We start from the raw sequence: 21395 nt of genomic DNA on the forward strand, positions 1-21395 counted from the left end.
CTGGAAAGTACCATATTTTCCCATGTATAACACAAGACAACACCTATTTTTTGAAACTCCAAATTAAGAAATGGGGGAGATTGCCCAGAGTTTTAAGCTTTTCTTGAGGGGGATTGCTGAGAGTTGTTGAGCTTTTTTTTGGGGGGGGGGATTGCAGAAAATCACTCCCCTGCCTGACCAACACTGCCTATCACAACAAATCATCTGCCAGCAGCATTTGCCACAGCCACCATTCACCCGCCCAATTGCCACAGCAGCAACCAATCAACAGCAGGCCTTGCCACAGCCACCAATCACCTGCCCAATCGCCACTGACAATCTCCTGCTCACAGGTGCAACCATTCACACATTCCCCCTCTGAACTATCCATGTGCAAGACAACCCCCAATTTCTAACATTTTGTTATAATAGAAAAACATCGTCTAATACACAGAAAACTACGGTAAAACTCACATGAGTTGTGACTGTACTGCGACAGCCCTGCCTTGCTTAGCTGGATCAAGATAATACCTGCAACATGTCTCATGGCCAACTTAGGATTTTGATATGGTTGCCAAACATTATTATTTCTAGTTGTACAACTAGAAACACAGCCTTATACCGGTTCAGATTATTTGCCATCAAGGCCAGTACTGTCTAATTCAACCCACAGCATGTCTCTATGATCTCAAGCAGAGGTCATTCCCATCAGCTTCTTTTATCCATTTCCATCATCTATCATACCCTTTTAAGTGAAGTTACCAGGGACTGAGTCGGGGACATTTTGCATGCAAACCATGTGTTTTAACCATTGGAGAATGGCCCTTCTTCATGCTGGCATGATATATATCTCACCTCAAACAATGTTCAGAATTGAGTGCAATAATCCTTTGGATTTCACACTTCTCCAATTTTCGTAATGCAGTTCTCAGCTCAAATAATGGACATGCTTAAAAACAAATATTGTAGAAGGTTGCTCTTTGAGCTCAAATACATGTTTAAATATATGGATTTCTTTTTAAAAGTCACCAATTGATGCAGAAATGTGACATAAAAACATATGAAGCTGTCACAGACTGGAAATAGAATCAACCATCCACCCTTTCCTCCTAAAATCAGAAAAGGAAGGTGATGTCTTATCCTTTGGTTTGATCTCAAAACCAGGAATTCAGATCTATAATGCCTCCATCCACAGAGGTACCATTGAATTATTGTGGTTAAGAGTCACTGACAGACAGATCTATTTCCTATTAATTTCTTAGATCCACTTTCTAAGTTGCCTAAGCTTGTGGGCATCATCATGTCATACACAAGCAGTGGCGTAGCGTGGGTTCTCAGCACCCGGGGCAAGGCAAGTAATTTGCGCCCCCTAACCCGTGGATTTTAGCACTGGAGTCTCGGCCCCCCCCCCGATGTTGCGCCAGGTGCGGCAGGCCCCCCCTGCACCCCCCACGCTACGCCACTGCTCCCACCACAAGTCTTCAGGACAGCCATCCGAAGGCTGGCGCGGGGAGAAGGTCTCTCCGCCCCACCGCCAGGCTTCGGAGCTGCCTTCCGCTTAATTCCCAGCAAGCAATTAGCAGGCTCGCTCCACCTCCTCCTCCTCCCGGCTTTGCTGCTGCTGCTGCGCGGCTCTTTTCCTCCACCTACGGCGCGCTACGCCTTGGAGAGGTTCCCACTTCCTCGAGGGGGGCCGGCCAAACGTGCCCCCCAAAATGTTGCGCCCGGTGCGGCCGGCACCCCTGGCACCCCCCACGCTACGCCACTGTACACAAGTAAATCCTATAACTGAATACGTGGTGAATCTGCCGGTTCTTGTTCTCCATGAAATTCTAGTGTGCTTTGCAAATTCAGACTCCTAGGTTCTGCCCCATGCAAAGGCTGGCCAATAAATGCTCTCATCCTACTCCCCAGGTGCCTTTCCCCAAAGAAGATAACTTGATGATGTGTGTGTGATGTAATTTGGCAAGCCCCAGAGAAAATATATATCCTTTTAGGCAATCCAAATTGACTTTGCAACTTAGAAGCATTTATGTTCCTCCCTCCTCACTAATATAGAAAGTGACAATGGAAATTTGAAGAAACAATCCTTCTCACTATTACAAATGTACACATGGTGCAAATTATGGTTTATATACCTAAGCCATTAAACATACTTTCTTGGTATACTTTACCCAGTACAGCTGGGTGTGCCACAAATGGTTTACAAACACGTTATGCACCAATGAGTATATAACTAAACTATGTAGATATTATAAACATTTCCATTTTCATCTAGCAGGTTTTTTCCTTAATTGAGCTAAATTGATTAAGACTTATCAGTTTAATAAACAGATTGCCCTGCCAACTTCTGGCTTTCCTTCCCAGCCCTTTGTTTACAGCACTTCACTGCATATTACAGTCAGATCAGATTTATTTATATGGCGATAAACACATTGTAACTGGAGTAACAGGCCCCAAATTACACGTACCAAGAAGCATAATACAAACAAGACATACAAAACCTTCTATCCATCCAAAACCCACTCTGAGATCAGAACTCCTATCTTGATAGCCAAACTTAAAAAAAGGATACCCTCTTGACCTCTCCCTTCATACAGAATTCCAACATAATGCTGATCTGGCTACCAGGTAAATGCTTTTCAAAAGGGCAAAGATCTAATCCTTCCTAATGCCATTATATTATATGCAATAAACAAAGGGATTCCTACCAGATCTCGTCACAAGAGGCATGCTCTTTCTTCCAATGGGGTCTGGCTAAATCAACCCTCCATTAATGCTCCTGGCAGGAAATTAGGGTGCACCAGTATAAATTCTCTTCACAATTTAGGGAAGGTAAGAGAGTTTAGATACTTGTTGATCTGAAAAGATTTCCTGTCATCCAAACACATATGTCCTTAACTTGTTGTGTGCTCAGTTCAATCCCCAGCCCAGTATAGCTGAAGGAGCGTCTCCACCCCCATTGTTCTGCCCAGACACTGAGGTCCAGCGCCAAGGGCCTTCTGGCAGTTCCCTCACTGCAAGAAGCAAAGCTACAGGGAACCAGGCAGAGGGCCTTCTCAGTAGTGGCACCCGCCCTATGGAACACCCTTCCATCAGATGTCAAGGAAATAAACAACTATCTGACATTTAGAAGACATCTTAAGGCAGCCCTGTTTAGGGAAGTTTTTAATGACTGATGTTTTGATGTATTTTTAATCTCTTGTTGGAAGTCACCCAGAGTGGCTGGGGAAACCCAGCCAGATGTGCAGAGTATAAGTAATAAATTATTATTATTATTATTATTATTATTATTATTATTATTATTATTATTATCATCATGATCATCACCACCACCATCATCATTATATTACACCTCTACATTATGCACTCATCCAGAGCACACCTTCCAGGTGCATCGCCCAACCCCACCTAGTCCTCAAGTTTTCATTCCACATTCATTGCCCCTCTTTAACAGCTGCCATTTTCAAATGATTGTTATAGTGTATTGGTTCCAAAAACTGCAGAAGGTCAGCCGTGCAACTGATATCATCTATCTTGTTTTCTGATACATCCTGTAAATACCTTTAAGGAGCTGACCTAAGCTTGTTTCATGGAGGGTTGAAGTGTGAGGGGGACTTTGCATATTTGGCAAATTTTTTATCCCCTAAATTCAAGGAGAGGAAATTTGTGTGAATGGAGCTCCATTCACAGAAGGCCCTTCCATTCACTCAGTTTTGAGTGATTCACGTCACCATGAAAAGTGCCTTCATACAGCCCTAAAGAGAGCAAAATATATTGCCCTGAAAAGATGCTAGTGCCCTCTTCATTTTTCTAAACAGTCTAAACATGATGTGATCCTGGCTCTCACTGATTTATGAGGTGTTCAGACTAAGAAGATTTGCTTTGTGGATCCCTGCATGTGAATATGTTTACTGAAATGAAATAGCACAGACTCATTTTGTGAAATATAAAAGTTATGTCCACTAAAATGAAATGCTTGCCAAACTGTTTAATGAAATATTATGATGAGCTTTAAATAAGTAAGAAAAAAAGATATGTTCCACACACTCAGACTATCTGATTTTAAGTCACTTCCAGTATTGGATAAATGAAGTCTATTTTGAGAGGGGAATTTTGGGAGTGGTTTAACAATCAGTCCCTCTTCAAAGGGAACTTTGGGAAGTCTAACTCTATGAGAAAATTAGAGGTCTCAGAACCCTTAACAAACTACAGCTCCCAGAATTCTCTGTGAGAAGCAATGGCTGATTGAAGTGTTATCATAATGCTTTAAACATATGATGTGTACAGCCCATGTTTAACAACAGCCATCAAACCCTGCACTAGCATACTTGTTGACAAAATATAAGCCCAGTCATCCCACTTACACTTGTCAAAATGGACTTGAATAAAACTATTTAAAATATTCATAGTTCATTATGCTTTTGTTTTATAGCTTCTGAAGTGATATCTGCAATCAGATGGTTGATGTTCTTACATTCCCATAAACAAAACTGACTAGCTTTGTTAACTACTATATAAAGGCCAACATTATTAGGGATGTTTTCTTGGAGTAATTGTTACAAAATAGGCAAAGCAGCAATTAAAAACCGATGGCTGTTCAAGACCTAAGGGCCAGAAATCATGTAACAATAAATGGGTCACTATACCAAGTACAGTAAATCTAAACTGCTCCATGAGAAAGAAGCCTAGACTGTTAGGCCCCATTCACTAGCAGTTTAGGCTGAAGTTCTTCCATTTTCTTAAAAACTCCCAGGAACTTCAACAGAGATAAACTAAATAAATCCAAGCACTCTAAGTTTAACTGTCTGCTAAAACAAGCTCTTTTAGTCAAGTACATTTCCTAATCAGATACAGGGATGTCCTTTCTCATGTTCATGTTGCCTTTTTAAAAAAGACTCTCCTATTACCTATAAGAGAAAATGGAGAAGGTGATTCAATAAATTCAGCAGGCACAAAGGGGTTTAGAAAGAAATCAAGTACTGCCTGCCATCTAGTGTTCTGACAGAGGATGTGAATACAGATTCTTGGGGGGGGGGGTAGAAGTGCATGGCCTTTTTTGAAAACAGCATATTCCCTTGAAGAATTTAGGAATTATGAACATATGAAACATCCTTATACTGAGAACAGCAGTGTGTGTGTGTGTGTGTGTGTGTGTGTGTGTGTGTGCGCGCACACACACACACACACACAAACATTATACATATAAAAAAGATTTACATATGCAAAGTATATGTGCTATGCCCGAGCAAAGTATCCGTGCAACAAATGAACCCTTCTTTTAATGATACCACATTTGTTTCCATTCTATGCAAGATGATGTTAATAAAATATACATTTAGAAGAACCTCAGGTGGGAGCATTTTGACAGTGGATGCAAGACCAACCTTGGCTTCTATATTGCATGTTCAACTGCTATTTGTATTCTTTCAACCTGTGTACAGCAATATATTTTGTATGTTTTAGCCTCTCCCACTATGTAGCTGGGATCATAATGGTATCAATGGGGCAACCTACAAAACAGTAATCGTGTGCAGTAGTTTATAGTACTGAGTATTCAAAACTGAGGGAGCAATGGTGACACCAAGTGGCCAGTAAGACTGTGTACTTAATCAAACACGGTTATGTTCTTCTGCTCAGTGTAAAAATGATTTAAAATATTATCAGTGTTATACCATGGATAAAAATAAATAGGATAACAGTGCATTTAAATTGTGCAGCTTAACATTTCTAGATAAGAGTACTAGGGAACATGTGTGCCTTAGTGTAAAAAAACTCTCCCCCCCCAGCTTTAAAAGGCAGTATATATTTCTGTGTATCTCCCTCCTCCCTGGTTTCTTGGCACGTGCTACTCTATTAAAAGCCTAACTAATCTGTTTGTTAATATTACGCCTACGTACATTTTAAAGGCTCCTACAGGAAATCAATATGGTGATATTTAAGAATTGTCGTGTTTCTTTTTATGAGTGGTAGGCAGGCTATGATTGATTGGAAGATTTTGGGACAGTGATTTGTAATCAATTACCAAGAATTACTCTCTCCCAATTTTTTCATCATAGCAGCAATAGAAAGGCCTTTCCCCCACTATCTAAAATTAGGCTGCTGAGATGATGAAAGCTGTAAGATGGGGGTCCAGGAGAGGATTATTGTGTGATAGGCAGGACTGTGAGTTCGGTTCCGGTACTGAAAACCAATTTCTGGTTTGAGCATGTGCACAGAGGCATCATGTTCCTTAATTCTGTGTTAAGGAATTCCCTGCCCCTTGAGCCACTACTTTGCACCTGGCTTTGACTGGGTTTCTATTAAAGGAGGGAAACATAGTTTCTGCAAGCCTGAAGTCAACCATCCATCTAGTTTCTCTAAATCACCGCTCCAGCAAAATTCAGTTACAACCTACTCCAACTGGCAGCGACAGTCTTTTCCGACTCATATTGAAATACTGCCCCTCAGTGAGGCCAAACTTAGATTCACAAAATATTTAGGGGTATGCATATCCCTGCGTCCCCCCAGAAAAAAGCACTGCTGACACCAGTCCCACATTGGGCAAAAATATTCCTGAATTGCAGGGGGTTGGACTAGATGGCCCTTGTGGTCCCTTCCAACTCTACAGTTCTGTGAAGATCAATAGAGGCCACATAATTTACCTCCTCCAAAGCACAAAACATAAACAGACAGGCATAGGACCCATCTGCACTATATGTTTAAATCAGTATTATACCACTTTAATCCAAAGAATCCTGCAAACTGTAATTTGTTAAAGGTGCTGAGAATTGTTAGGAGACCCCCTATTCCCCTCACAGAGCTATTATTCTCAGTGTGGTTTAATTGTCAGTGGCCTCACCTCTGCTTGATTTTCTTTTCCTCTCCAGTATTTTACTTTGTTCATTGTTATATATTTATCTGATATTTTGACTAATTTCTATCATGGATTTTTATGCATTTATGCATTTCTTTTTTTCTGTATGATTCCAACCACCTAGAAACCTTCATTTAAAGTGGAACAAAGACACAAACAAAAATAACCTGAGATCTATAACCCAGGGTTCTTTGTATGGTACAAAATTTGACCTAAGTACTGCTGATTCCTGGAAAACCAGAAGGCTGTAAATAAAGCGATCTGCTTTGAAAGAGCTGATCAAGCTGTTAAAGGAATAAAATAATGAACCACACAGAGAAACATTTATTTCCACAGCAAGCAAAATATCATATATAGCCAGTGGCAATTTCTGGAGCTGAGGATGAAATCCCAAATATGTTTGGAAAGTCATAAGAACTGGTGTGTGTGTGTCACAAAGTTGTTTTTTTCAAGAGGCCTTCAGGTCAATGTAGTCAAAAGAACAGATTCAGTGAGGGGGAAAGGTCACCAGGGCATCCATAAGGCATACAAAATAGGAATAATTATAATAATCTTATTATTGAAACCAGACCGTGTAAAGTATAAATGGTGTATTGACTCAGAAAAGCTAGTGTACTTACATCAACATACTAAGTACTGCACACTTGGTCTTAATAAAATTTTCACCTATTTCACTACAGGAGATTATAATAATCCTCAGTGTAGTTTTTCAACCATGTGCTCAGTTTTTATGGTCCACTTTACAAAAAGATAAAACAAGAAAATAATTACAACCACACTAACATCTCCCCTAGATATTACCATTGAAATAAATGAATAGCACAATTAAGCTGGAAAACATGGCTTTTTAAAGCAAAATTTATGTGGAAAAAACAACCTGACCCACCTACCTGTTTGATCTGCTGACAACCTCTGACAGTCAGATGCATCTCAGTTAGCCAAATCATATTTTACTCTCCTGGGATTGCTTTTGGCAAGCTTTTTCCACGTGGGAGGAAATGTGTTAGGGGGAAAACACATCAGTGAAACTTCAAAGCAGCAGCTTAAGGTGATCTTTTCATTTTCTTGAATGACGAACTGGCTCTACAGTGCGGCTGAAGAGCATGCTGTGCTCTTCTTGCCTAAGGTGCCTTTTAGCCTATGAACAAGGTAAATTAATGGAAATCACACTGGAAGCAAGTAAAATGTTCTGGCAGAAATGCTTGTATACCTCGTCTCAAGCATCTTTTGTACTCCTCTTCAAGTTTGGCTCTCTCCAGTTGATTTGGTCAAATAAGAACCAATGTCTAGATGCATAATGACTGTGTGGAGGTTGGGGCACTACCCCGCACCTCAGTGTGAACAAAGATTCTGCAGCTCTGGCAGTTCTTAAAGCTGATCACACACACACACACACACACACACAACTTTTCTACCTTTCCTCTAGGAATAAAGCTACAAAAAAAGGGGGGGGAAAGCAAATGACCACTATTGGGGTTCTCCCATTAATAGCCTGGGTGACATGCAGGTAGGTTCAAACATTATCAAGCCAGAAACTGGCAGCCCGTATAGGTCAGATTAAAGACTTAATACTGCTTCAGAACAATATGTTGTTTTAACAACTCTCAGCTCGTCTCTGTTTAGTACATTTGGAATTTGGGGAGTAGGGTAGGGGGAAATCACGTGAGAGTTACTAGCTTGCCTGACATCTTTCTGGCTTGATTATGAACAGGTCTTATAAATGAATCAAAATGGTCTGTTCAGCTTGGTATTGTCTACAACAGCTGTCAGTGGTTTGCCATGGCTTCCCCAATCCCGGTTGACAATACCTTCCTTATGGGAAGCAGAATTTTCCATGAAGGTGGAAACTTGATTTGACAATTGGCCAGCTGAAATAATGTGCCTCCTAAATAATAAATACTTCCAACATTTTACACCTAGAATTTATTTAGCAACTGGAGACACTTACCCTCATTTATTCAAATAGGGAAGAAAACATCTATTGTACTCACACTATAAAGTCTTCTGCCAAGCTGCCAGTTTCAGAACCCTCTTCAGCCACGAAATTCACTGATAGCTTTGGGGTCGTTCCTGCCCATTAATCAAGCCCACTTCACTGGGTTGTAGGAGGATGAAATGAGAATACATTGTAACCAACCATGGATTCTCAGGGGGAAAGAAAGTCAAAAGTTAGTAAGTTCTAGTAATGCTTCCCTACTGAATGTGATGCTGCAAGTCTTAACACTGAATGTTCAACATATAGCTGTGCAAGGTATTTTCCATTTTCCTTTCTCCGAAAACTGCACTGCACTGACAATACAGTGTTGAGACTTGCAGCATCTACGAGTTCTGTGTTTCCATTCCACCTCCCTCGTCTTTTCTGCCATTGCCTTATGATCGCAAGTATTTGTGACCTACAGCTGTAAGGGCTTGAAGCCCAAAGCACACAAAAAACCTCTACATATGGCATCACTCTCTTGGCTGATTGACTGAGCTGCATGTAATCTAATGTGACTGATATGCTCAGATGTGATGTGACACATCTCCGGGCAGGCTGTGGTGCTGTAAACCATTTTATAAGTCAGTTTAATTAGAACGATGAGCTTCTTAGTAGGGGGACCCTACATTACATCAACGGCCACTACCCCAGCACTGGGACACTATAATGCAGTGGCAATCCTATGCGACTATCAGCAGCAAAGCTGAATCACAAGGATAGCTCTAAAAGCAAAAACTGGTACACCACCAGCTTCTACAAAATCCTTGGCAGCTCCTTTCACCAACTACTGTGATGCTTGCCAATCATGAATCTTCAACAGCCAGAACACCTAGAAATTTTGGGTAATTAAGCAGCATACAGTATAAGTAGCTCAAACAAATAAATATATCGGTGGCAACTGCTGGAGCATTAGGCAGATGTCACAGAGCCTAGTCCTTCAACACTGCAAACTCAGACACACTGCTAGGAAGGGCACCTTGGAGAAGAAAAGTTGTCCCAAGCAGTTTTGGTTTTTATTTAGAAGAGCTAAACATTTCTCTTTATAAATAAGTTCCTCAAAACTCATTCAGAACCATGTACTATGGGGTGCTGTCCTCTTTGTTGCTGTTGTTCCTATACTGAAAAGGCCCTAGGTGGTGCTGTAGCCCAGTGGGAAAGTTTATGCTTAGAATTCAAGAGAGATTGGGTAAGATCCTTGGCTATAACCTTTCCAGGGAAAGGGCTGGAGCGAAGCAGGCTGGCTGCAGCTCTCCAGGATTTCAGGAAATACTGAGACTAGGGCTTTTTGCACACAAAGCAGGTGCTGTACTGCTGAGCTCTTCCCTGTGGACTGGAAGAAGCAGGACTCCAGACCACCGAGTAAGGGAGAGCTAGGATATGCAAGCAGTTATAGACCTTGGAATGGTTTTACAAGTACTTTCTATGCAGAAACAAAGGAAAAGTCCATGGCTTGATGAATAAGGGAGGAAGAGGTTGCATGTGACTGACTTTTCTATACTGGGTGGAAAATTTTATTGCCTTTCCCCTTTAGGTCTCCAGGTAGCCCATCAATAGGTATATATTGAAGCTTTGATCGGCCTGGAACTGTGTGGATAAAGGTTGTTTATATCATCTGGAGCAGGCATCCCAAACCTTTGGCCCTCCAGATGTTTTGGACTACAATTCCCATCATCCCTGACCACTGGTCCTGCTAGCTAGGGATCATGGGAGTTGTAGGCCAAAACATCTGGAGGGCCACAGGTTGGGGATGCCTGATCTGGAGGGTCTACAGTATCTGAAGAGAGGGTGGGAGACTTCTCTGAACCAACAGGATATTTGTACACTTGCAGCCAAATTCACCCTTTGTGACTGCTCCTGTGCCAGATCACCTTTTCATGCAGAAAAGGAGAGAAAGAGAAGACTTTTTGAGTCAAGGTTAAGGGAAAGCACTCAAAATGGCATGGGAATGAAATCTCATGGCCCCAGCGCCCTGAAGTCCTTATTTCTAAACCTGAAAACATGGGTGCTTTCCCTAAGGGAGGGGGGATATGGCTCCACTGATTGCTATGGAGAGTCCTCTGCATGCAGATGTTGCACCCGGATGAGGAAGGATGATAGTCTATGTTTTCACCATCTGTCAACATGATTAGAAATAGTTTCTTGCTACCAATCCTTTGGGGCAGAATTTTAATCTGATTGCATATACAGACATAAGAGAGAATAAAGGCAAGATATACCAGACCATAGATTTAAACCTCTAAGCAAAGGATCCTGAATGGACTTCTCCTTGCTCTCCTTCCTGTGCACATGAATCTGTTTTCTCTCAGGTGTTTTAATCTTGCAAATTCATTTCCCCCCCTCCAATTGGTTTGCTCAGCAGTGATGATTATGCAGGAGAGAAATGGCAAAGGGGGTCAGGCAGCAAATGAATGAGGAGTGAAATCTCAAAAGATGCTAAATGAATATTTATGCAGCACGATCTTCACTCTCACATCACAGCACATAATGGGATCAGCAGAATTCCTGCTGGGTGAGCTGACTCTGTGAAAACTTAGTTTAATCTGTACATTAGGCGGACACCCCACAAGCCAAGAGAGAGCCTTCAACACCATGTGAAATATTTATTAAAGATTCTAATTTCGAAATGTGTCTCTATTCCAATAGGTAATAGGAAGGGGGAAGAATCTTGCATAATAATTCAAAGCTAAGGAAACTGAAGAAAAATGAATAGCTGGAATGATTTTCTGGCCTTGTGAGCGTTTATTAATCTCAAGTATTTCTTTAAGCAAATTAACTTTTATTAGCCGTTAAAACATGTTGGCCTATGCCTTTAAGCTAGGGTAGCATTCACAGGAACAGGTTCAGACATGGAACATGGTGCAGCTGCTGTGTGTGTTTGTGAGTGAGTGAGATGGGAAGTAAGGAAGGAGGAAAAATCATATTGCAAACTCCTGATGCCTTAGGTGATGTGTCCAACAAAGATAAGAACTTACATCTAATGTTTATTTTATTAAATTTATATCCTGCCTCCCTAGAGGAAAGAGCCCAAGGCGACATCTTTGTTGATAGCACCACTTTCTAGTTGTCGCTGAATAACACAGGCAAGTTTCAAGCTCTGCATATACATGTATATTTGGATCAGATTTTCCTATGGTTTATTCAGATGTGAACCTCAAAGACTGGCCCTCCTCTTGATTAAATCCTTTATGAGATTATTCACAATTCAAATGCAATAGCATAATAATGTAACTGAATTTTACCTGTGCTTATGCTTATTTAATAGGTTTGTTTTTAAAAGATATATTATTGTTCCCTGCATATTGTTCTTGTGATATAAGGATGGGATATAAATATTGTTGGAAAAACAAGCATCCACCCAGTTCAACCATAAGGGATAGTTGGAGTTAGAGTATTTGTTTTCAGAGGAGGAAGAATAGATATACAGTGGTACCTCGCAAGACGAATGCCTCGCAAGACAAAACTCGCTAGACGAAAGGTTTTTCCGTTTTCGATTTGCCTCGCAAGACGAATTTCCCTATGGCCTTTTTTCGCAAGATGAAAACGTCTCGCGACTTTGTTTCCTTTGTCTAAAAACAAAGACATGTTTTGTTTATAAAGTTAATTTATTTTCCCTTCAATTTTTGAACTGCTCTTTACAGTATGTGTGACTTTAAAGAGCAGTTAATAAACTGTTGTTGTACCAAATTTGGCTTTGTTTGGACTTTTTTTGACCATAGGAACGCATTAATTGATTTTCAATGCATTCCTATGGGATTTCGTGATTCGCAAGACGAAAAATTCGCTAGACGACAAAACTTGCGGAACGAATTAATTTCGTCTTGCGGGGCACCACTGTACTACTGTTTCCCTTTGTCTATTCAAAGACTGAATGACAATGGATACTTAGTTTCATCTCAGCAATGAGTCTCAAGTTTAGACTCAAGTCTTAATCATTTGGTAAAACTCAGAAGAGGGTTCTCCATATGTTACCTTGTTTCATTTTCTGCTGGATGTCCTTTTCTTTGCAAGTGGATTGTTATTTTCATAGCATGGTCATTAGTGATGTCACAAGCACTATCCATTAGGTGCCATGAAAATCACATAACCGGACAACCCAGGTAATGGCATTCTTACCTATGTTACTATTTATAGTTACCATTGCATCCAGTATCAGGGAAAGTTGCTCATGAGTGGGACCATGTCACTGTGCTCATGTCCTGCCTGTGAAGAAGAGTTTGGATTTGATATCCCGCTTTATCACTACCCTAAGGAGTCTCAAAGTGGCTAACAATCTCCTTTCCCTTCCTCCCCCACAACAACCACTCTGTGAGGTGAGTGGGGCTGAGAGACTTCAAAGAAGTGTGACTGGCCCAAGGCCATCCAGCAGCTGCATGTGGAGGAGCAGGGACGCGAACCCGGTTCACCAGATTACAAGTCCACTGCTCTTAACCACTACACCACACTGGCTCTGAGCTTCACAGAGGCATCTGGTTGGTCACTGTGAGAAGGAGATGGTGGACTAGAATCCGATGTTGTTGTCCTGATAACAGTAAAGTAAAAGCAGATTTGAATGAATGTTTTCAATGCATTGTTGGTTTAGGAGAACCGAGATTTGCTCTCCAATACGATTGCCCTAATAAATATAATTATCCATAGAGACTACACCCTCCAGATGCATACTATATAATGCCATTGTATGCAAAGATGAAGGTGGTCATCCTTTCAAATTGATGCCCTTGAGTAGAGAGGTAAGTCAGTAATGGGAATGGCCAGTAGCTAAGGGTGCAAGCCTATTTGTGAGGTGGTGGCAGTGACCATACATTAACCTCATGTTTATTTCCCACAGCTCTAAAAAGGGAATTAGACAAATAGACAAATGAGGCTACCAATGGCTACTAGATACAGGTAATTCTTCCAACTTTTTTTTTAAAATATATGCAATGTTTTATATGTGTTTTTATTGTATTATGAAATTGCAGTGGGGAGCCTGCTCTTCTCATTTATGCTAACTGCGTATTTTAGGAACCTGGTTTTCCAGACTTGTTAGACACGTGGGGAGCTTGCACAAATAGTTCCCTACTGCAGAGAGTCACCCTCTAACTTGTGGAGGGCAATGGAGGGAACACAAAACAGGATGCTTGTCCCCATATGATATTATGTGGTGATAGGAACACCTTCTATAGCTTCCTGACTAGGGCAGACAGCTGTACAGCAAGCTACATCTGCCCAGATTCCCCCTACTACAAAAGTGCTAAGAGACGCAGAAGTCCTGCACACTTTTGCATTGGGCCCTCTGACTGGTGTGTTAAACTAGTAGCACTGGAATCCTTTTGTCGACATTTCTTTATAATTATACAGACTCACTTCCTCTGTCCTGACCCTTCTTGTGGGCACACCTGTGAACCCAGGCTGTGTACATGCTCCCATTTACTCTGCACCCAATGTGCTCCCACCACTAGTCTGGGAGATGGTGTATGTACATAGAGCATTAGCCACAATCCAGATTGATCCTGTATCTATCCTGCTGTTCCTAATGAAATGGTGTGTTTTGATGCGTTTTCCCCAAACCAGTTTCAATTTGCATTGGGACAAAAGACCTAGATGCTATCATTTCCTAATTCTGTCATTTGATAAACAATAACAATAGGCTTTTAGATGACCGGTGTTTATCCCGTCATTTATCTTTGCCACAATATTATAAATACACACAACTTATATAAAATATAAAATTTTATGACTTAAAAAAAATAAATGTACATGTTTTATGCAGCCCTGATACCAGAAAAGAAGTGCTTCTGTTTTACTTCAAATGCTTCAGTTGCATTTTCGTAAGTGGGGGATTGGGAAGTTGTTATTTTCTTTTGTTTGTTTGTTTTCCAGCGTGTTTTTTTTAAAACTATCTCATTGGCTAGCACTGAACGGTTTGAGCTGTATAAATTAGGGAGACGTGTCTTTGTGTGCATGTGTGTTGCCAACTCACTATTCCAAATCCTAAAGTGTGGGAGTGTGGATAATAGTGACAATCGAAATGCAAAACCATAAAACCATACCTTTGCAGATCTCCATAAATATTAATGCTGATGTTTAGTGATCTTGCTAATTTTATTCTTTTCTGTGCCTGCACTTCCCTTTGAAAAAAGCAACAGCCAGAAACATCTTTCTGACAATTTTCTTCCGCTAAAAGCTAGCAACAAAGGTCTCTAATACTTCAGATTATACTCAAGGGCTAAGATGCTTTTACTAAACATAAGGAACTGTTTGCTTTTATTCTGCTGACGTTCATTTTCCTATCTTTCATTGTGAAACCGGCTGAGCCTGTGGGCATGTGTGGATGGAAGATGCTAAAAATAGAAAGTGCAGCCTAACAACTGGCTTCTGATTGGCTAGCGACAAAATCTGCCTGGCCTATGGGAGCCGCTGAGAACAAAAGCAATTCAGCCTGTGTTTGTGTGAAGCGCTTTATCCACGTCAAAGAGCTCCCGGCTGTAGAAATTATTTTGGTTGCAGTTTAGCAAGGTAATAATCAGCTCAGCCCGCCCGAGAAGGTTGAGGACAAAACAAAGGCGTATTAGCATCTACAAAGCACAAATGTTTGGCAATACAGAGCTGTGAATCCTTGGAAGTTCCAGGAAGGAGAGGCAAAAAACCCCGATGGATTTTACAAAATGCATGCACAAACAAAAGACTCAAGAGACTTTGTTGCTTCCACCCCCCCCCTTTTTTTGACCCCTCATAGCTTTTTCAAAATCACTGAATATTTCTTTGCAGCTTTCTAAACTCATTTACCCAAGGTTTTTTTTAAAAACACACACACAAGAGCAGCTTGGTGCCATGCTGTGACTTGTGTTCTGTAACCAACAAAATTGCCATTAGTAACTATGGCAATATGAAAATCCTGCAGGACATTCAGTTTGCTTTTCAGATGGGATAAGCATCAACTACACGGCCGAAATGGTTCCACTAGAGGCCACTGTTGGCCCAAAAAACCTCTAATGCTGTCACTCGGTGAAGCTCAAGTGAAGAAACTCTACAGTTGCTATTGTTCCAATGGCTTGTGCACATTATCTCAAAGAAACAAGACTGAACGCTAAGGTGTATCGCTGCTTAGGTTAAAAAAAAAATTCCCACAGAATTCTTGCCAGCGGATTTATCAGATGTGGAAACAAGAGCAAGGAAGGTGACTATGAGCTGGAATTTCCCCTCTCTTATATATGCAAATGAAGATCCTATCGGCAAGGGAGAGCCACAATCTTAGCCAACCACCCCAGCCATCAGACCGGTCACACTGCCGGATAATCTAAAGCTTAACTCCTTTCTGCAGGTTGCAGTGGGATAGTCAAAACAATGAAGGGCCAGTCCCACTTCTCTGAAGTCTCTCAGCCCCACTCACCTCACAGAGTGTTTGTTGTGGGGGAGGAAGGGAAAGGAGAATGTTAGCCGCTTTGAGACTCCTGAAGGGGAGTGAAAGGCGGGATATCAAATCCAAACTCTTCTTCTTCTTCTTCTAGTGGCAAAATATTACAGAGAGGGAGAATTAGCTGAAGAATTGAGAGGCACAAGCCTTAGGAACATATGATGATTGGAAGCTGCCCTACACCACACCTCAGACCATTGATCAATCTAGCTCAGTACTGTTTACACTGGCTGGCAGCAGCTCCTCAAGGGTTTCAGGTGGGAGTCTCTCTTAGCCCCACCTGGATATGCTGGGGATCAAAAGCCTGGGGTGGTCACATGACATGCATTCCATGAGCTTCTTGTTGTTGCAGTTCCTCTTCGCAATTCTTTCTAGGTTTTGGCGCAGAAGCTGCTTTGCTCTCCCTGTCAGGGGAAGAGACAAGAGAAATGTGTCCCTGTTAATTTTCATTGACCTCTCAGCAGCTTTCGACACCATCAACCATGGTATCCTTCTGGAGCGGCTGTCTGAGTTAGGGGTGGGTGGCAGAATGCACAGAAAGGTATACATTTCCTACTTTTGATTCCTGAGTAAGCTAAAGCTATCCAATATAAGAAGCACAGAGGAAGGCAGCACAGCAGTATTTTTTAAACACGTGTTTTTATGGGCATTTTCTTTCTTATACATTGTTTTGCTCCTCCTCTGTCCTCTTTGGGCTCCAGGGAGGGTCTCCTTGCAAGCCACAAGGACTCTCCAGTTCTTTCCCACCATTTCCTGGTATAATTCTATTCATTTAATTATTTCTCAACGCCACATATATATGCAGACATGCACATGTAGAACGCATATACACGTGGGGGGATACCTGTATATTAGAGAACCACCAACTGGAATTTCTTTTTAAAGGTATAGTTTACTTATTCCAACATTTGCATTTTGGACACAGTGGTAGAGACCCAGGAATCTTTAAAGGATATAGCCACACTGTGACCAAACACTGGCACCCATCTACTGTATTAATTTGTGGGCATTCATTTATGGTAATAGTAAAAATGCTTAATACTAAATGGATGTGGATTATAAACATTTAACAGCTAAACATAAAGGTGTCTCATTAAGCTATAATCTGCTTTTTAATAAACAGCAAGCCAAAGCACAATAAATGTGTTTTGTCACTGTGCATGCAATAGCACGATGCTAAAGTAAGAAATTGATGCTTTTGAATTATGGTCTGGAGGAGACTCTTGAGAGTCCTATGGACTGCAAGAAGATCAAACCTCTCCATTCTTAAGGAAATCAGCCCTGAGTGCCCACTGGAAGGACAGATCGTGAAGCTGAGGCTCCAATACTTTGGCCACCTCATGAGAAGAGAAGACTCCCTGGAAAAGACCCTGATGTTGGGAAAGATGGAGGGCAGAAGGGGACGACAGGACAAGATGGTTGGACAGTGTTCTCGAAGCTACCAACGTGAGTTTGACCAAACTGTGGGAGGCAGTGGAAGACAGGAGTGCCTGGCATGCTCCATGGGGTCACGAAGAGTCGGACACGACTAAATGACTAAACAACAACAAAAAAGTAAGAAAATAAGGCTGAATACCCTTCTAGCCCGGGACGTGGGTGGCACTGTGGGTTAAACCACAGAGCCTAGGACTTGCTGATCAGAAGGTTGGCGATTCGAATCCCTGCGACGGGGTGAGCTCCCATTGCTCGGTCCCTGCTCCTGCCAACCTAGCAGTTCAAAAGCACGTCAAAGTGCAAGTAGATAAATAGGTACCGCTCTGGTGGGAAGGTAAACGGCGTTTCCGTGTGCTGCTCTGGTTCGCCAGAAGCGGTTTAGTCATGCTGGCCACATGACCCGGAAGCTCCTTTGGCCAATAAATCGAGATGAGCACCGCAACCCCAGAGTCGGCCACGACTAGACCTAATGGTCAGGGGTCCCTTTATTTTTACCCTTCTAGCCCAGCATCCTGTTCTCACAGTAGCTGTCCAAATGCTTGCAGCTGCACTCAGGACCTGAGTGTAACTCTCCCCACCTCTGATACTCAGCAGCTATGATTCAGAAGCATACCCCTTCCTGCTGTGGAAGATAGAGCATATCCATCATGGCTAGTAGTCAGTGATAGACTTAACCTCCAGGCATTTGTCTAATCCTCTTTTGCAGCCATCCATTGCTACATTTAATGGGAGCGAATTCCATAGTTTAACTGTGCACTATGCGAAGAAGTACTTAACTTTTGTCCACCCTGAATCTTCCAACATTCAGCTTCGTTTGAGTTATTAAAGATTCAACTGGTATAGTATGTAAATACCTATGATGGGATCAGACATACTGGATTAACCTTTCTACCTTTGTTCAGCTGAAAACACTAAGCGGTTAATACATCATGGATGTGCACAATTAAATTGGGTCTTTGATAGTGAATAACTGAGCTCATGTGCAAAATGAGAAGACTGACATTTAGACATAACGTTGGATGGAGAAATCATTCCGTCTCAGTTGAGTAAAATATTTAAGTAGAAGCTTATACTTTGCTCAACTGAGGTCTCATAGTCCGTTGTGGAACACTTATTATTTCCTTGTGACATATAGCTGAAGAGCTTACAGTGGATGAAGCCCAATGAATTTTATTACTGCATTCTGTATATCTGTAAGAGATTCTGGGAATGAGGCTTTACTCAGTAATATTTACTGGGTGACCTCAGAGTTGGAGAGCAATCTGAAGCCCTAGCTGGGAGCAATGGGGCAGAATGGAGTGCCAGATTACTGCTGCATCCAGAACGCTGTGACTTCAACTGACAGGGTGGGGAGCTGGCTATTTCAAACTGCTTCTTTTTTCTGTGCTAGGCTGGGTCCAGGCTTGTGTGATGGACTGGTCCAAACTGGGTCCTTCTCTAGGAAATGGGTTCAGCTTTGGATCCAACAGATCCATTACCAACCTGATATGATCATTTTGGCAACAACAACAAAACCACCCCGAAATCTCCATCATAATTGATCATAAACTAAACATGGATCTGCTGCAAGCACTTTTAGCACTTGAGAGGGATCTCTACCCCAAGATTCCATCTCAGGCCTTGGTTTCTTTTCTGATAGCCACTGCCAGAATGGAAACAGCAGTCAGGTGGAAAACAGGGGCGTGTCTTACTTTGTAATCTTGGTTCATCCATATATGGGAAATAGCATTCAAACACTTGTCTCAGCAAAGCAGGGCAGAGCAAGCAATACAAATTTCTAAGTACATGGTATTTGTTTATTGAGTATATAAACAAATCAGCCTCATTGCTTGCAGCGGTTCTCAACCTGTAGGTCCCCAGATGTTGTTGGACTACAACTCCCATCATCCCTGAGCTCTGGCCTTGCTAGCTAGGGGTGATGGGAGTTGTAGTCCAACAATATCTGGGGACCCACAGGTTGAGAAAGGCTGGCTTACAGCCTCCCATGACACATGTTTTGCTATGGAAAGTCTTAATTCAGCAATGACTTACCATTGTGTGTCCCTTAATTATGACAAATGTGACTGACAAATTGACAAACTATACTCCAAGTTTTGTTTAGTTTGTGTTTATGGTTCTTCTGTAAAAGAAAGTGTAATAAAATACATTTTTAATTCAAAAAATGGAGGTGGGAGGATGTTATTGCACCAGCTGAATTCAGCTCGTCTTGCAAAACAAAACCACACTCCAGACTTACTCTTATGAGCATCCACTAGCCATAACAGTGGTTAGATCAACAAGTCTGATGCTAAAATACACATCTATTTAAATCCGCTGATGATTCAGAACAATCAGCACATTTGAAAATGGCCAGCTAACTATGAACTCAGTAATATGATTCGAAGCTCTACAAATAATAATAAAAAATAATAATAATAATAATAAATACAATTCTGCCACAAAGGAGAAGACTGAAAAATGTACAAATTTAAAATTGTAATGTATTTGTGTGCTGAGATTTCGTGGTGCTCTTTGTAAGATTTATTAACGCCTCGAGTGATCCTTTTTAAAAAAACATTGTTCACTGTTTTCTGCTTTCTGCATCCACATAAGCCCTGCTGCTGGTTTTAGATTGTTCACCCATTGCATCGGTGGTTGTCCCCTTGGTCTTAAAAATTGTAGGGTCTCCATACTAACACTGCTTTAACCCATCAGCCTAAGTCATCTCTTGTCACATATCCTACATATGTCCATTTTAACTTTGTGAAGCTAAAGCTGAGTCTGTGATATATATATGCTTGAAAAAATGTATTCCATGCAAATGGAATTCTTACAACTCCTTAATGCAGCAATAAGATTATTTTCATTGCCCACTACAGAGATACAGCCAAACCCTACTGGCTGGAGTTCTTGGGCAGAAAAAGGAATGAATTTGCTACCAGATCTGATCCAGGTGCATAGAAGTAATAAAACAGATAACTATTTTTATTCTAATATATTGCATTTCAATATATCAACCATTTAATACATACTCAAGTATATTAAAGATAGACAAAGTCCACATTTACTTTACATGCAAACGTAGTACTAATGTAAAGATACTAGTCTAAATAAGCAGAGTTAAAGACTTTGTTCTCTGAAAAGTTTGTGGTAGTCTGAAACCTCCCTACTTGACCGATTGAAGAGCCAAACTTAAGCATGCCAGATATGGGGAAAGTTAGAGATAACAGTGTTGTGTGCATTGTACTAAGAATCTATTCGGAGAATCAGAGAATTGTGGAGTTCGAAGGGACCCCGAGGCTCATCTAGTCCAACCATTAACATGACTGGATATATTTTCAGAAATCAAATAATTGATGCCAATTCTATTTTTTCTTTCTACTTTCATAAATCATACACTGAACAATATATCTGTATTTTTAACCATGCAGCTTTTTAAAGTTTTGGTCTGCATTAAACTGTCATCTTTGTCAGAACTCTACAAGCATGTCACAAATAATTAAAAGCCTCTCCAAAAAACAATTTGAGATTCATTATCGATCAAGATTCTGCCTCCTCAAAAGAAGGCTATCATTTTCATGGCAGTCAGAAGACATGTCCCTTTGAGGAGGACGACACTTGGCCTTACTCCAGCTATTGATATTTCTAAGTGATTAAATCTGACCTCAGTGTTGCCTGCCACACCAAGAGCTCCTATTATATGTTCCATCTTTAGGTAATGGGTTTTGGCAACTGCCTGTCTTTAATCCACATAGCTTCCTGCTTTTGACTGAAAT

General features: G+C 41.2%; 3 long non-coding RNA genes across 8 annotated transcripts in view; 2 read left to right on the top strand and 1 right to left on the bottom strand.

Moving 5' to 3' along the window:
- The window catches only part of LOC309542303, a 220030-nt gene that overhangs the window by 130417 nt on the left and 68218 nt on the right, over positions 1-21395 (top strand). For 5 of the 6 annotated variants that reach the window (XR_014224163.1, XR_014224164.1, XR_014224166.1 and 2 more), the window contains one exon: positions 13639-13697. The exons of the other annotated variant lie outside the window; for it this stretch is intronic. This is a non-coding gene — a long non-coding RNA (uncharacterized lncRNA). The remainder of the gene's footprint in view (positions 1-13638; positions 13698-21395) is intronic. 6 annotated transcript variants of the gene reach the window in all.
- Positions 1-21395, bottom strand: part of LOC309542309 — a 239835-nt gene that overhangs the window by 5104 nt on the left and 213336 nt on the right. The window lies entirely within an intron of this gene.
- On the top strand, positions 17620-19146 carry LOC309542321. The gene is made up of 2 exons (XR_014224198.1): positions 17620-17877; positions 18149-19146. It is a non-coding gene; the product is annotated as an uncharacterized lncRNA (long non-coding RNA).

This window comes from Podarcis vaucheri, assembly GCF_965113315.1.
Source record: "Podarcis vaucheri genome assembly, chromosome: 10".
In the NCBI taxonomy this organism is placed as follows: domain Eukaryota; kingdom Metazoa; phylum Chordata; class Lepidosauria; order Squamata; family Lacertidae; genus Podarcis; species Podarcis vaucheri.